The sequence below is a fragment of the Gorilla gorilla genome, chromosome 12 (genome assembly GCF_029281585.2).
Source record: "Gorilla gorilla gorilla isolate KB3781 chromosome 12, NHGRI_mGorGor1-v2.1_pri, whole genome shotgun sequence".
NCBI lineage: Eukaryota > Metazoa > Chordata > Mammalia > Primates > Hominidae > Gorilla > Gorilla gorilla.
Window position 1 is genome coordinate 53,487,089 of NC_073236.2, and position 17,731 is coordinate 53,504,819.

A 17,731-nucleotide genomic window follows, 5' to 3' on the forward strand; every position below is an offset into this window, starting at 1 on the left:
AGCCGCCGAGGACGCCTGCGGGCGGACGGGCGGCGCAGGACGCGGCTGCTGCCCAGGAGGCAGCCGGCGCCGGCGGCCGCTTGCGGGGGGCTGGGCCGGGACGGCGAGGGCTGGGGCGCTCGGGGGTTCCGTGGGGGCTGCGTCTCGCCGCGCGCCGGCCGCTTTGTTCCCCAGCTCGGTCGATTTGCAGAGGCCGCGAATGGGCGCGCCGCGGACACGCGTCTCTCTCCTTTGGCAGAAATGTGAGGTCGCCGGGCGCCGCGCCCCGCCGCCCCAGCTTTTGTCAGGTGGAAAGGACAGCGCAGACGAACCAGGGGCGCTGCCTGGAGGGTCAGCGCGGAACGGGTGGAGAGGCAGAGGCGGGGCTCCCAGTGGGGTTGGAAAAATCCTCCTTTTTAGTTGTCTGCATCGACAGCGGCAAAGGCAGCTGGGACATGGGAAGACGCATGTGAATCTTGGAGTAAACGCCTGGAGCCCCCGGCTCCGACTCCTTTTGCAGGGGATTGAGAGACAGGGGCAGGTACCTCCAGGAATGCACGGGAAATTTTCAAGTGACAGCTACCCGCATGGTGGCGATGACACCTCCCAGGCCTTGCAGGAGAGCGCAGAGTCATCTGGGGTGAGGTCTGTGTGAAGTCATTGGGGGTGGGCGTGGGGGCCGATTTTCTCCTTCAAGCCCCAGGACCCGTAGGCGTTTGAAGAGCTTCCCCGGTGGATTTATTCTCCTTTGGAGATAGACGTGGCTGTTCTAAGTCCCTGTTCTTCCCTAACCATCCTGGCCTGAGTCAGAACAGATTTGCCACCTGCTGTAGCTAGCAGGGGCTGAAATGGGTATGGGGAGTCTAAGGCGGGGAGGAGGGTGGCAGGCACCTCGGGCTTTTTGTCTGAGAACACGGGGCTCTGGACCCCAGTGATTGTGCACCATCACTCCCCACGTTTTGAAACACCACCCATCTCCCTTCCCTTCTTTACTGATTTTCCCTTCCGAAGTGGATCTCAGCATTGTCTCCCGCCACCATTCAGGGCTTTCCTCCCAAAGCCAGTGTCTGTGCCTCTCAGCCCCCAAGTCATTCCGTGAAGGCCTCTCCACAGCTGTTCCTGACTGCGGGGTGTTTGCGCTGCACCTTGAGGTGGCATGTTAAATATTTAGAAGATTTCTGCTGGCAGAGCGGACATGAATAATACAGGAAAGTGGCTGACACGCCTTGCCCTGCCTCATGCCTGACCAACACTGTCTTGCCTTCAGGGTGGTGTTTCCTCTCTGGGATCGATATTGCCAGTGGCTTCTGGGAAGCCCTCAGGGTGGGGCTGGAGAGTTGAGCTGGCCTGGCTGGTGGGCTCTCTGTAGGTCCTGCTGGGCTGGGAGTGAGGGCATCTGGTCCTGGGTCATGTGACTATCATTAGTTTTATTAGCACTGGGTCATGTGACTATCATTAGTTTTATTAGCACCTCCCTCACCCCTGCCCTTTTTTTTTTTTTTTGAGACCGAGTCTCGCTCTGTCGCCCAGGCTGGAGAGTGCAGTGGCACAGTCTCGGCTCACTGAAGCCTCCGCCTCCTGGGTTCAAGCGATTCTCCTGCCTCAGCCTCCCGAGTAGCTGGGATTACAAGCGCCTGCCACCACGCCCAGCTAATTTTTGTATTTTTAGTAGAGACGGGGTTTCACCATGTTGGCCAGCCTGGTCTTGAACTCCTGACCTAGTGATCCGCCCGCTTCGGCCTCCCAAAGTTCTGGGATTACAGGCGTGAGCTACCACGCCCGGCTCCTCCCCCTTTTTTACAATGAGCAACTGATGGGGGTGGAGAGGAGAGGCATATATTTGGGAGGTGTCTCAGGGATGTGCTGTTGCTTTCTAAAACAACCACACTCCCTAGAACCGAGACTTCAGAGAATTTAAATGAACAGCATTATGTGGCCCAAGGAGAGTTGATAGGATTTGGGATTGTTACTTCCACTATCGAGTCCAAAAGGTCAGGGATACCACTTATCCCCCAGTCCCTAATTCCCTGTAGAAACTCAGCATAAGCATATTGATTATGAGTTATGAACATCATTTTTAATAAGCAATACCTGTTCCATGAAGACAATATTTGTTAATTACAGGAAAATTAGAAAAGATAAACTGAAAATCATCCACATTTCCACCACACAGAGATAACTAATAATAATGATGGAGGGCATATTCTTCAAGAAATTTTCCTGTATGCATATATGTACATATATTTGTAATTCAAGGATATTATTGATTCAGCCCAATATTCTACACTCCACATACGTTGAGGAACTTCTTATCAAGGGGAGGAATACTGTGTTTGGAGTCAGAACGCCCATGGTTCAAATCCCAGTTTTGCCTCTTGCCAGAAGATCCCAGTTCACAACTCAGATCAGAGCAGATGCTAGTCCACAGCTAGTTAACCTCATGTTGCAAAGATTTCCATGACACTTGATATATAAATTGCCAAGCACCACGGAGAGCACTAAATCAATGATGAGTCCCTCCTTCTGTCCTCCCCGGGAACCCTATGAGAGGGGCTCTCAGACTTAATTTACTCCTGTGGTTTTCAAACTGGGTTCCCTGAGGGCCACCCAGCCTGAGCAGATGGGCTCTGGGCTCCTCATCCCTGATTCAACCCAAGCAGTTCCCTTTTTGTTTGTCTTATATATTGGGGTTCTAGATAAAATACAATTCAGAAAAGTATATGTGTTTTACTGCTAATAAAAACAACTGATCTAGTCCTCCCCCTCATCTGTAAAACTGCAGAGGAAATATGCCTTGCTCAGGGACACAAGATGAGCTGGTAAAGAAAACAGGCTCTGGATTTTTAGTCCAGTCCAGTGCTTTTTCCACCTTCACTCCCCACTGAGAAAAACTGACCTCTTTCAAGCTCCCTAGACCTCTGGTATGGGAGCATCCTATGGTTTTATCCGCAAGTCACGTTTTGTATAAGTAATCTTTTCATGGTTTTGTAAGCCTCTGTCACATCAAAGAACATGTAAGGAAGACCTATCACTGTGTTGTGAGGATAGAGAGGGAGTGTCTTCCTGTCTTTGTGTGATCCCAACCATCCGACCAGAGGTATCACAACAAACTGATGGCCTCCAGGGACAGCCAGCCAGTGCTCGTGGTTGTCTCTGCTGCTACTGGCCGTGAGCATTTTGAAGAAAGCGATTGTGGCTTGTTTCCCTTTACAACCCCTTTATCCCTGCCATGGGTCTTTCACAAAGTATCTGGCACCTGAATGCACTGAGTGAAGGTTGGTTGTGTTGAAGGAAATCCTAGGCCCTGGGGACAAGCAGAGTGGCTGGCTACTGCTGTCCCCTGGGGATGGAGGTCAGCAGGCATCAAGACAGGCTTGTGCCCACGGGCAAGGCTCTTAGAGTGAGGACCAGTTTGAGATGCTTATTTCTTGCCAGCTCTCTTTCTCCTAACTTCCTTGGCTCAGCCTGTAAAGAATTAAGGAAGAGATACTCAGTGCAATAGCACTCAGAACCTGGTTGATACCTTCATGGGACACAGGGGCTTATTTAGGACTTGCCTGCTTGCCTCCTTTCATTTTCTTTACATACAACTCAAGGCCTAGGCATGAATGAATTTCAAACTGGGGAGAGCATGTTTTTGTGCACCCTTTTGGAGGGGGGATACCAACGTTGCTCTGTGACTTCTTGGAAGAATATGCCATTTTGAAGCATTATTCTAAGGAGCAGGTATTGCCTCATTGTCTTGGCCAAGGCCCAGAATGTTGGCTGAACGGATCAAGAGTTTCTCACCCCTTATGGGATTCGTAGACTAAAACCCCAGCTCACTACATGGGGGAAAGAGAGTTCTAAGTCCACAAAATTTTCTGAATAACTAATGGCTGTGCAGAAAACATTTTATTTCCACATTGCACATTTTAAAAAATACTAGTTTTTAGAAAATACAGTGTGATGATCAAGACAGAGTCTTAGTTTGATGGCTGAAGATCTGGCTAAGTTCCAGGACTGGGATTTGGAGCATGAAGTCTGTCCTGGGTCAGGGATGTGAAAATGGATGGGGCTGGGAGGAATGTGGATTGTCCTCAAGATGTTCCCCAACTGTTGCAAAACAAATGGAAAAAAAAGAAAATATCATAAATCCTTAAATATAAGCTAGCCTTTCTTTGGGGCCTGCTTTTAAAATGTGGCATGCAGGAAACTGATTCAGTTAATGGAGGGTTCCAGTTGGTTGAGGATTGATTTCCTGGCACTGTGCTGTAGTACACTGTGGGAGCTGGGTAAATGTTTCGGTTGAATTGTGAAAGGAAAGATGTTAGGCTAGTAGGCAGCAGACATGGGTTCTAGTCCCAGTGCTGGTCTGACTCACTGTCACAGTCCTAAGGGCAACTCCCACCCACCTGGGCCAGCTCCCTGTCTAAGAGACAGGTTTTTGGCCACAGTCACCTTGCAGGTCCTAAGAGCTCCAAGAGTCAGTGTTCCTCTAGGTCCCTTCCTTCCCCAGCTGGCCTGTATGCATCACATTTATTTATAAACAGGAGGAGTATCCTCAAGGAAGTGAAAAACACTAGCTTAGATTTCTCCGCTGTTGAGCTGCCCTGTTTCTTTGTTTGCTAATCCTCCCTGTCTGCTGAGAAGTAGCTTTCATGCACTTCTTCCCACTGTGTCTTATTTGAGGTTAGCTGACAAGTGAGGGTCTCACCTAGTTATTACTGGGTCAGTCTCCCCACTTCCTTCTGAAGCCCGCTATCTTTTTTGGAGGGTGTATTATGTCGGGGGAGGAGGAGCCCTGGGGAGAATGAGGGAAGGGGGACTCAGGTCCTCTTTGGCCATTTAGTGAGGCTGCTGTTTTGTGTACGTATGAGTGTATGTGAGTGAACGTGTGTGTGTGTGTGTGTGTGTGTGTGTGTGTGTTTCCAGGAAAGTTAGGGAGGCTAGGGAAAGGAGAGACATGGCAGTGCAGCAGCCATAGCACGTGGCACCTTTGGAATTTCACTGCCAGGGATGAGCCACACACATGCCCAGCGGGTTACCAGAATTCTTAGTCTGGGGGCGTTTTTCCAACCCCCAAAAAGAAGTAAGGAGAGGGGGGTGCACTTGGGCACTAAGGATGTTTTCCTCTCGATTCTGGGCCTTGGGAAGGGAATTGGGATTCTTGAGGAACTGGAAGTTGGATCATTATATTCAGAGTATTTATTCTGAATTTTCAGATCTCATCTGTCTTTATACAGAAGCACATTATTTTCACTTTGGGATTTTTAAGTCACACTGAGGCTTCCCTGGGAATACAGGGAAAAAGGAAATATAGATCAAGGACCAACTATTTGGCACACAGTAGGGATTTCAGAAGGAATCTTGAAAGGTAATTTGGTATAGGCCTTCAAGCATGCGTGGGTACCCAGACCAGGATGGCAAGTGAGGCTGCCTAGGACACTGTCTTGAGGAGCAAGAAACTGAGTTAGGCTCAGTGGGGAAGGAGTCCCTAGAGTGCTTTATGCAGGGAAGATGGCAATGGGGCACATGTTGGTTCAGTATTTGCTCTTCCACACGTAGCTCATTCCTGATCAGAAAAGGTCTGCCCCATTGTCAGATTTACTAGATTAGTAAACAGACAGCATCTGTTATTTGAGTTAACATCTCCTCCTGACATCCTATCTCTCCCTCTCCCCGTGGCCTTGTCAGTCACCTGGCAGTTCTAGGACAAAGGTGCCTCCTGTTGCCACTGTAGGGAGCTGTCCAGCCTAGAGCCTGTCTTGCCCTGCTTCTCTTTCCTTTTAGGACTATCCTGCGTATCTATACTACATTCCCCGCACCCCCCCGCCCACCTTTTTTTTTTTCCTTTCACTGCACAGCTCAAAGTCTGCCTTAGGCATTCTCCTGCAAACTTAGGTGTGTATATCCTTTCCCCCTCTTTGTAGGGGACTCTGGATAGTACTTTGGGCTGCAAAACTAGTTTTCCATTCCCTTCTGGTAGCATGCTCCATCCAGCCTCCCTTCACTCAGCCACAGAAGTCAGCATGTGACCCAGGCCTAGATATGCATTTCCCTGGGCACGGACATTGGTCCAGAGGTGGGCAGGTGACCCAAACTGAGATCCTTCCCCAGGGTTTCTTGATTTGGAGCTAAGGGAGAATAGCCTTGCCTATGGGTTCCAGAGTTGGGAAGGTGTGAAGTTAGGGCTGAGGCATCTAAAGCCCCTGGCATACGTGGAGAAAGTCCATAAGTAAAAGTGAAGAATACAACAAAGCAAAAATAAATGGAGATGAGACTTGGGTGAGAGAAAGAGGCTGGCACAAGAGAATCTTGGTTCTGGTTGCTCGGGCCCCAGTTCCTGCAGCTGCTTTTTTGATGCCATGAACTGTCCGATATCCTAGAATGAAAACTTTAAATGCTGCTTATAATCAGTTAAATATTTGTTGTTCGGATGGACTGGGGTATGCTGCAGGAACAACTCCCAAATCCCAGTGGCTCAAGAAAACAAAGGTTTATTTCTTGCTTTCTGCTGCCTGTTCACTGTGGGTTGGCAGGGGTACTCTGCTCATCACATTCACTCAGAGTCCCAGGCTGACTGGATTTCCTTTGTCTTATCGTTATAAGACATCAGGATTCTGGCTGGGCACGGTGGCTGACCGTGTAATCCCAGCACTTTGGGAGGCAGAGGTGGACAGATCACTTGAGCCCAGGAATTTGAGACCAGCCTGGGCAACATGGCAGAACCCCATCTCTACAAAAGAAAATACAAAAATTAGCTGGGCATGGTGGTGTGCACCTGTGGTCCCAGCTACTTGGAGGATGAGGTGGGAGGATCACTTGAGCCTGGGAGCTGGAGGTTGCAGTGAGCTGAGATCATGCCACTGCACTGAGCCTGAGCAACAGAGTGAGACCCTGTCTTAACACACACACACACACACACACACACCAGGATTCACTGTGGTAGGGAGAGAAAAATAGAGTCACATACTAGCTCATAAGTACCTGCACCTGGAGATGATAACATGCCATTTCTGCTCACATGTCATTGGCCAAACCTGAATTCAAGTGGGTGGCGAATTACACTCCTCACTAAAGAACAGCCCTAATGACCAGCATATATGTTGAATGAATGACTCCTAACCAGCTTTGCAAACCTAGAAATGTCCTTGGCATAATATGGTATTGTGCAACTGGGAGAATCCTGACATACTCCTTCAATCTCTGCACTAGAAATATCTCTCTCACTTCCCTTTTAGTTCCTTTATTCTGTTCGTGAGTCAAGAAAGGAGGTCTTAAGTCTGAGGAGAAATTAGCAATTACAAAGAACCGATGCCATTCCATAGCTAAAGCCTTGGAAGGTGCCCTCTGGCTTTCACTACACTCTCCATACATGTCTCTACCTTTCTCCATGAAGCCTCCCCTAGGTCCCCTAACCAAGAAAGATTTCTGTCCTCTGGGTCCCCAGAGTGGCATTGTCACTTTGTTCCTGGTGCTATAGTGGTCTGTGCGTTGATATCCCCTTACAGACCACATCTGCTTCGTCTCCCTTATAGTTTCTCATATGCAGTAGGTGCCCAGCGAGTGCGTGTTGGGTGGTGAATGACTCAGGACCTCACTCCTCAGAGTGTGGTCTGTGCACCAGCAGCATTGGCATTACTGGAGTAGTTAGGAATGCAGAGTCCCAGGCCTGGTGAATCTGCATTTTAACAAGATCCCCATAAAGCCTGAGAAGGGCTGAGTCAGGAGACAGGGTGCCATCATGTCCCCTGTGAATTGAAAAGAGATGGACTTGCCTGAGGTTTTCATTATTGTCTGTGGACCTTGGACCGGGGATTCAATTGCAAGCCACCATTTGTGCTAGACTGTCATTCATGCTTTCTGGTTCTGAGAGGTTCTGACCCCAAGTTTTTATGATGGGTTCTAAATAGCATATCTAGACTCTGTCAACCCAGTGCCCAGCCAAGAAGCTTTTGATATGGACAGGAGGCAGGGAAATACTGGGTAGAAGAGGGCAGTTCCCTGGCAAAGGCCCCACCCTCAAACCTGGAAACTGCGGCCCTAAATGAGAACAGTTATCCCTGTTTTCCTGCCCAAATATTGCTTTTTCCAAAACCACTCTGGCCCGCCACACCCCGCATCCTGTATCCATAAAAACCCCAAACTCCACTGGCAGAGAAGCAGAGTGGCATGGCAGAGGAGAGAAGAGAAGTATCTGAACGTTGAGAGGAGTTTGGCCAGGGATGGCCGCACTCCAGGGGAAGATTATCTTCCCACTGTATCCCCTTTCCAGCTCCCCATCTCACTGAGAACCACCTCCATCACTCAATAAAATCTCTGCATTCACCATCCTTCAAGTCTGTGTGACCTGATTCTTCCAGGATGCCGGGTTCTTCCTGGAACCCGGGTACCAAGAGGGCAGGGTGTAAAAGACTGTCACCCTGACTCTCCACTGAGCTGGTTAACAGCCATCTGCAGACGGCAACTGCTAAAACAGCATTAATTGTAACACACCCCTAGACGCTGCCACGGGACCAGAGCCCAAAAGTGCTCACCCCAGCCCTGGCACCTGCTCACCTGCATGCTTCCCCTCCTGCAAGGGGTTTGAGCACTGCAGGCCGAGTAAGCAAGCCACACCCCTGTCACAAGTCCCACAGAGGGGTCAAGGCAGCCCTCCTGTCTCACTTTCTTTTTTTTCTTTTTTAAGATGGATTCTTACTCTGTCGCCAGGCTGGAGTGCAGTGGCACCATCTTGGCTCACTGCAGTCTCCACCTCCTGGGTTCAAGCAATTCCCCTGCCTCAGCCTCCCGAGTAGCTGGGACTATAGGCGCCCGCCACCACGCCCAGCTAATTTTTTGTATTTTAGTAGAGACGGGGTTTCACCATGTTGGCCAGGATGGTCTTGATCTCCTGACCTCGTGATTCCTCACCTCGGCCTCCAAAGTGCTGGAATTACAGGCATGAGCCACTGGGCCTGGCCTCCTTTCTTACTTTCACAGATTGGCTGCCTAATTGTGATCAGTGTAAAATTTAGTCTTGTCACAACTAGGGCTTAGACTGCCAAAGCTATGCCTGTGAGACAGAATATTGGGCTGAGTGGGTCACGCTGCTCAGAGGAGAGGGAATACAACCCACCTTGAGAAAGAGGCTAGTGAGCCTGGCCAGCTGATGCTGGAGATTCACGTCAGATTTCCAAGAACATGCAAGGACTTTTTCTCATGAGCACCTGAAGTTGAGAACCACGAGTCCACACGTGCCCCTCCTGAGGGAGTTGCAGGATCCAGCAGGATCTGTGCACACTTCAGGCTGCGTGTTGTGGAATCCAGGCTCTCAGCAAGTTCTCCTAGCTCTGCCTTCAAAATACTCGCCTGTCTACCCATGACTCCCACCTCCACCACTGCCACCCTGCTCCAACCAAATACTGTTGCTCTCCTGGACCATTGAAAACCCTCCTGACTGTTTTCTCTGCTTCTATTCCTGTCCCTCCGGTGATCTCATTAAAATGTAAGATAGGGCTGGGCACGGTGGTTCATGCCTGTAATCCCAGCACTTTGGGAGGCCGAGGCGGGCAGATCATGAGATCAGGAGATCCAGACCATCCTGGCTAACACGGTGAAATCCCGTCTGCACTAAAAATACAAAAAATTAGCCGGATGTGGAGGCGGGTGCCTGTAGTCCCAGCTACTCAGGAGGCTGAGGCAGGAGAATGGCGTGAACATGGGAGGCAGAGCTTGCAGTGAGCCGAGATCACGCCACTGTACTCCAGCCTGGGCAACAGAGCGAGGCCCCATCTCCAAAAAAAAAAAAAAAAGTAAGATAGACCATCTTTCCCCTGCTGTTTAAAAACTGCTCCATCTCACTAAGAGTAAAACTCAAACTACTTACCATTGTCAACAACACTCACCAAGGTCTGGCTCCTGCCCACGCTCTGACCTTACCTTGCAGTGGCCTCCCTTCTCTCACTCAGCTGCAGCCTCCTCACTATTCTTAGAAGGTGGCAAGCTTGTCCCATCCAGCAGCCTTTGCACATACATATATTAATAATATATATTATTTCTATAATAGAGCTACCAGTTAGAGACCTTAGAATAAGTCTTTTTTAAAATGAAAAAACAAATAAAGCAAAGAAGTGAAAATATAAGAAAACAGCATATCCTGGGGGAGGGAAATAAGCCCATGTGGAAAAGAAGCACTTCTGGAAGTAAAAAATAAAGTGTTGACATTAAAAATCCAGTGACTAGGTTAAAACAGTGAAGCATTGAATGCCAAGAAGGTAGTGTTTTTCACACTGCATCTTAGAGCTAGAAGGAGTCTTGGTGATGTCATGCCCTTGTTCGACAGACAAGGAAGATGGGGACCCACAGAGATAGGTGATCTGTCAAAATCACTAGCCCGATTGGCTAGGCCAAGACTTAAGGCCAGGTGTCCATGTTCTGAAAATGTTTTAATGTGGGAAAGAGAGTAAGCTTGTTTTATATGGGTAGAGAATTGGACTAGAACCTGTGGGTGGCTAGAAGATAAATCTTTGGCTTGCTGGAAGGAAAAGGTTTCCAGTAGTTGGCACTGATAGCACTGGGCTGCCTTGTGAGGCAGGGAGCTCCTGGCTTCCAACCCTAAAACTGTCCAACCCTAAAACTTTATGATTTTTTATTTTTTATTTTTTTTTTTGAGATGGAGTTTTACTCTTGTCACCCAGGCTGTAGTGCAATGGCATGATCTTGGCTCACTGCAACCTCCGCCTCCCGGGTTCAGGCGATTCTCCTCCCTCAGCCTCCTAAGTAGCTGGGATTACAGGCATGCACCACCATGCCTGGCTAATTTTGTATTTTTAGTAGAGACGGGGTTTCACCATTTTGGTCAGGCTGGTCTTGAACTCCTGACCTCAGGTGATCTGCCCGCCTTGGCACCCCAAAGTGCTGGGATTACAGGCGTGAGCCACCATGCCTGACCAAAACTTTATGATTTTAATCTTTTTCCTTATACTGGTTAAGGAAGAGAGAGAGAAGAACCATTAAAAATATTTCCTTTTTCAGTGATTGGACTTCTGTCCTTGCTCAAGACTGATTGATTGATTCATAGCTTGGTCAATTTATTCATTGATGTACTGCTCATTTTTTTGACCATTTGATGCATGCCAGCCACCAGGGATATAAAGATGAATAAGTTCTGATTCCATCTTTGAGAAGTTTATGAGGTCACATAGCCAGTCACTGGGAAACTGGGACTTGAATTCAAGTGTCCCTCTGCCTGCCCAGTGCTGTTTCCATTGGGTGGATATTTTGTGGGTGTGTGTGAATGACTTGTCTGGCTTTGGTTGGAAATTGTAGGGATAAGTCCTTTCAGCAGGGGAAGTGGTACATCTTACATATGAAGGAATTAAACCACTGCTTTGTCTTCCTACCGGGGGGACACTGTAGCATCCGATGTTGGAGAGAAGAGAAGGCAGAGGACAGGGTGTGCTAAGTGGAAAACAATCTGAGACGAAGAGGTGGGTGAAGTCAAGCATCCTTTCCCACTGTTTTAGTCTATGATTGCTGCTGTAACAGGTAACCATGAATTTAGTGGTTTAAAACAACAGAGGTTTATTCTCTTGCAGTTCTGGAAGTCAGAAGTCTGAAATGACTCTTTTGGGGCTAAAATCAAGATGTTGGCAAGGCTGGTTCCTTGTGGAAGTTCCAGGGGACACTCCATTCCTTGCTTCTTCCAGCTTCTGGTGGCTGCCGGCATTCCTCGTGGCTGCATTACTCTAGTCTCTGCTTCTGTGATCACACTGTCTTCTGTTCTGCCCTTACATCTTCCTCTTAGGACACTTGTGATTACATTTAATCACATTTAATCACAAATCAAATAGGGCCCACTTGAATAATCCAGGATAATCTCCCCATCTCAAAATCCTTAATTTAATTCTACCTGCAAAGTCCCTTTTGCCTTATAAGGTAACATTCACGGGTTTTAGGAATTAGGACCTGGATATCTTTGCAGGCCATCACTCAGCTGACCATACCCAAGATCACAGGCCTTACTGCCTCCAGGCTGAGGGGAGTTCATCTAAGAACAACCTAAAGAAAGGGGAAACACACAAGGGAACACTTTGATGTTCTAACGTCTTTATCTTTTTAAAAATTTTTTTTAAAAGACAGGATCTCACTCTGTTGCCCAGATTGGAGTACAGTGGTGAGATCACAGCTCACTTCAGCCTTGAATTCCTGTCTTCCAGCAATCCTCTTACCTCAGCCTCCCAAGTTGCTGGGATTATAGGTGTGAGCCACTGCACCTGGCTTCTAACATCTTATTTTGTCTCCGTTTCTGGGCTCTCCTTGATTTGCAAAAAGTAATTAATGAGTCAATAGAAAAGACTATTTATAAAGAAATGGTGGTGACGGGATAATGGATAATAGTACAGTGAACCCTCATTTACTCATCGCCAGTTTAAGAACTAGAACACTACCTTTATTGTATGAATATACCATAATGTACTTATCAAGCAAACTGTTGATGAATGTTTAGGTTGTTCTAGATTTTTCTTTTGCACTCTCTCAGAAAGAGCGCTGCAGTGAGCATTCTTGTGTGTTTCCTGGTATACCTTTGCACAGGTTTTGTTAGGGTTAGTCTGGCTGAGGCAGAGGACAGTTGCATCTTCTACTTGACAACATAAATTAAGTTTCCATAGAAAATGGGGCCTATCCTGGGGCTTTTTATCCTGTGTCATTGATCACTTTGACTGACCCTGCACCAACACCACACTGTTGTAATTACATGGCATGATGGAAATTCTTGATGTTCGGCTTGGCAAGTGCTCAACCATTTGTTCTTCATAAACTGTTCTCCAAACCTGTTTTCTTTCAGCAGTGGGTGCAATTCCATTTGCAGTGTCTTTACCATCACTTGATACTCTCACACTTAGAATTTTTGCCATTCTGATGGGTACCAAGTGTAATCTCTTTATGAATTTAATTTGCATTTTCTGAACACTCATGAGACTGAGCATCTTTTCATATGTTTATTGGCCATTCATGTTCTCTTTTCTGTGAAGCGCCTGCTCAAGTCTTGCCAATTTTTCTCTTGTCCTTATCTTATTGATTTGTAGGAGTTCTTTAACTCTTCTGGATGCTAAACTTCTGTCATTTATGTGTTACAAATGTCTTCTCCCAGTCTGTGATTTATTTTATCATTTTTTATAGTCTACATTGATAATCAGAAGTTCTTAATATTAATGCAATAGACAGCATTTTTTTTTCGTTTATAGTTTTTGCTTTTTGTGTCCTAGGAAAATAAAATTGTGAAATTATTCTTCCATATTGCTCCTAGCAGTTTTCTAGTTTTTCTGTTCACATTTAATTTCTTACTCTACCTTGAGTTGATTTTTATATATGATGTGAAGCAGCAGTCTAATTTTTTTCTTTTTTTCTTTTTTCTTCACATGAAAAGCCAGTTTTCCTGGCTCTATTTATTCAAAAGTTCATGCTTTCTCTTTAGACCTGCAGTGCCCAGCCCTGTCATAAAGTGAGTTTCTCTAATGTGCAGGCCTGTTTCTGGGCCCTTCATTCTGTACCATTGAATAGTTCGTCTGCCTGCCACAGTGCCACGCTGTGTTAGTACCAGAACTTTATGAAAAGTCTTGATGTCTGGCGTGGCAAGTTCCCCACCTTGTTCTCCTTCAAGAGTGCCTTAGTGCAGTGGTCCCCAGCCTTTTTGGCACCAAGGACTAGTTTCATAGAAGACAGTTTTTCCATGGATGGGGGTTGGGGGGCAGTTTTAGGATGAAACTGTTCCACCTCAGATCATCAGGCATTCGTTAAATTCTCATAAGGAGCTGTGCAACCTAAGTCTCTCACATGCGCAGTTCACAATAGGATTCGTGCTCCTATGAGAATCTAATGCCGCTGCTGATCTGACAGGAGGCGGAATTCAGGTGGTAATGCTGCTGCTCACCTCCTGCTGTGCAGCCAGGTTCCTAACAGACCACGGACCAGTCTCCGTCCCTGTCTGCAGCCCAGGGGTTGGGAGCCCTGCCTTAGTGCTTTCTTCTCCCATAATACGTGTTTAGAATTAGCTTAGAGTTATGTGTTACAGCACATACACAAACACACAAATCTGTTGTCATTTTTATTGGACTAGCATTTAACGTACGAAACAATAGAATATTGATGTTCTTTATTTATTTTTAATTTTTGGAGACAGAGTCTGGCTCTGTTGCCAAGGCTGGAGTGCAGTGGCACAATCATGGCACACTGCAGTCTTGACCTCCTGGGTGCAAGAGGTTCTCCTGCCCTGGCTCAGCCTCCCAAGTAGCTGGGACCACAGGTGTACGCCACTGTGCTTGGCTAATTTTTGAATTTTGTGTAGAGACATTGTCTCACTGTGTTCTCACTATTTTGTCCATGCTAGTCTTGAACTCCTGACCTTAAGCAATTCTCCCACCTCTGCCTGGCCTCCCAGGTGTGAGGCCTTTTATTTTTTTAGAGACAACATCTCACTCTGTTGCCCAGGCTGAAGTGCAGTGCGGAAGTGTACTGCAGCCTCAGACTCCTGAGCTTAAGGGATCCTTCTGGTCTCAGCCTCTCGAGTAGTTAGGACTATAGGTGTGCACTACCACGCCCAGATAATTAAAAAAAAAAATTGGGGGCCAGGTGCAGTGACTAATGCCTGTAATCCTAGCACTTTGGGAGGCTGAGGCAGGTGGATTCCTTGAGCCCAGAAGTTCGAGACCAGCCTGGACAACGTGCTGAAAACCTGTCTCTACCAAAATAAATACAAAAATTAGCCAGGCATGGTGGCACACACCTGTGGTCCCAGTTACTTGGGAGGCTGAGCCAGGGCAGGACAATCTCTTGCACCCAGGAGGTCAAGAGTAGCTGTGGTCCCAGCTACTCAGGAGGCTGAGGTTGAAAGATGCTTAAACTCAGGAAGTCAAGACTGCAGTGAGCTGTGATGGTGCCACTGCATTCCAGCCTGGGTGACAGAGCAAGACTCTGTCAAAAAAAACAATCTTTTATTTTTAGAGATAGGTTCTGTCTCTTTTCCCCAGGCTGGTCTTGAACTCCTGGCCTCAAGCAATCCCCCCACCTCAGCCTCCCAAAGTGCTGGGGTTACCGACGTGAGCCACCATGCCTGGCTGATATTGATGTTCTTAATATGTTTGTTGCACTCCATATATATGGTATCTACCTTTATTTATTTGGGTCTTCTTTAATGACTTTCAATAAAATTTTATAATTTTGCTATAAATGTCATACACATCATTTGTTAGATTTATTCCCAGGTATTTGATATTTGTTGATGCCAGTGTATTTAGTATCTTAATAAAATTTCATCTTCCAACTGTTGGAAGAATACAACCTTGCTTACCTGTAGATTCTTTTTGGTTTTCCAGATAAATAGTCATGTCATTTGAGAACAGTGTGGCGTTGTGCCTTTCTGGTCATTATTCTTTTTTATTTCCCCATTTTACCCTGGTTAGGATTTCCAGTGCATCATGACTAAAATTGGTGAGGCAGACACTCTTGTCTTGTTCCTGACTTAAAAAGGGATGCTTCAACATTTTCCCATAAAGTATCATGCTTGCTGTAGGGTTTTCAGAAATATATTTTGTTACTCTCAAGTGATAGTTTACTAAGAGTTTTCATAATGAATGATATTATATTTTATCTAACGCTTTCATTGAGACAATGTGGTTTCTTTTTGGTCTTTAGTCTAAGTGGTAAATTGCATTAATTAATTTTACCATTAAACCAAACTTGCCTTCCTGGATAAACCCAATTTGGTCATAAAGTTGTTTTTTCTTTTTTCTAGTTAAAATGATCCTGGAGGCAATTTGCTAATATTTATGATTTTTTTAAAGCTATGTTTGTGAGTGATATTGGCTATGTTATTTTTGTATGGTTTTGGTATCAAGATTGTGCTAGCCTTATAAACTAAGCTGGGGGTGTCTCATCTTTTTCTGTACTCTGAGATAGTGTGTGTAATATTGGATGTCTTTCTTAAATGGTTAGTAGAATTTGCCAGTAAACTGCTCAGAGCCAGGGGCTTTTTCAACAGGAAGATTTTAAACTACTGATTCAATTTATCTAATGGTTATAGGTTTATTTGATCTTTTCAGATCAATATTATTTTAGGACTTAATTCATTTCTGTAATTTTTCAAATTTATTTACAGTTAACAATATTGCTTCTGCACCCTATTCCTTCTCCCCTCTTCTTCTAGCACTCTCATTAGACATGTGTTAGATGTTCCTACTCTGTCTTTCAAGTCTCTTCATTTTGGCCGGGTGCGGTGTCTCACACTTGTAATCCCAGCACTTCTTTGGGAGGCCAAGGTGGGCAGATCACCTGAGGTCAGGAATTCGAGAGCAGCCTGGTCAACATGGCAAAACCCCGTCTCTACAAAATACAAAAATTAGCCAGACTTGGTGGCGGGCGCCTGTAATCCCCAGCTACTCAGGAGGCTGAGGCAGGAGAATCGCTTGAACCCAGGAGGCGGAGGTTGCTGTGAGCCGAGATCGTGCCATTGCACTCCAGCCTGGGCAACAAGAGTGAAACTGTCTCAAAAAGTCTCTTCATTTCTTATTTCTGATTTATTTTTCTGTCACTGCTGCATTATGAATAATTGTGTGCACATCTGTCTCCTTAGCCATATCTAATCAGCTGCTAAACATATCCATTGATTTACAATTTTTTAATTATTAGATTCTAGAAATTCTATTTAGTTCTGTTTCAAAACTGGCCATATTTTATGATGTCTGTTCCTTCTACATATTTTAAATTCCTTTTTATTCCTTTAAACATATTAAACATATTTATGTTATGTTCAGAGTCTGATAATTCTAGCATCTAAACTATTTTTCAGGGGCAATTTAGATCTCTTTTTTTCTGGTGGCTCCCAATCAAGGTGCTTTATGTGTCTTGTAATTTTTTCTTTTTTTTCACTGTGAGCTTGTATTCCTTGGAATTTCATCTGTAGGAGTTCTTTAGGCCTGGGTCAAAGGTGAATTCCTCCAGGGAAGATTTGCATTTGCTTCGGTTAGGTGTCTAGGGACACTACCAATATTGGACTACTGAAAAGTAATTTCTTGAGATTTTAAAATTTTGACCACGTTGGTAGTGTAAATTTGGGCTGCAAACTTATGTGAGGATGAGGTTAGTGGTTACAAGTTTTCAGGGGAAATACGGTTTCCTCTTCACCTGCTGCTATGACTAGAGAATGGGTGTTTTTACTTTAACCTTTAGTGATTGCAGCAGGCTTCTCTCTCTTCACCCTTTTACTGATGATGTAGTGCTTTGGGGTCTGAATTAGTTTCCTAATGCTGCTGGCACACAGTGCCACAAACTGAGTGGCTTAAACTGACAAAAATTTATTCTCTCACGTTCTGCAGACTAGAAGTCTGAAATCAGGGTGTACTATGCTTTCTCTGAAGGCTGTAGAGAAGAATCTGTTCCCTGCCTTTCTCTTATCTTCTGGAGGTTGTCAGCAAGCCTCGCTCTTCTTTGGCTTGTAAATGCATCACTTTAATCTCTGCCTCCATTGTCACATGGTGTTCTCCTGTGTCTGTCTCTTTTCCTCTTTTATAAGGACACTAGTCATATTGGATTAGGGGCCACCCTAACCTAATGACCTCACCTTAGCTTGGTTATATCTGCAAAGACCCTTTTCTTTTTCTTTTCTTCTTTTTTTTTTCCTTCTTTTCTTCTTTGGCAGAGTCTCACTCTGTCGCCCAGGCTGGAGTGCAGTGGCACAATCTTGGCTCACTGCAACCATTGCCTCCTAGGTTCAAGTGATTCTCATGCCTCA

General features: G+C 46.0%; 1 protein-coding gene across 2 annotated transcripts in view; it reads left to right on the forward strand.

Moving 5' to 3' along the window:
- The window catches only part of REEP1 (receptor accessory protein 1), a 124,574-nt gene that overhangs the window by 421 nt on the left and 106,422 nt on the right, over positions 1 to 17,731 (forward strand). The window lies entirely within an intron of this gene.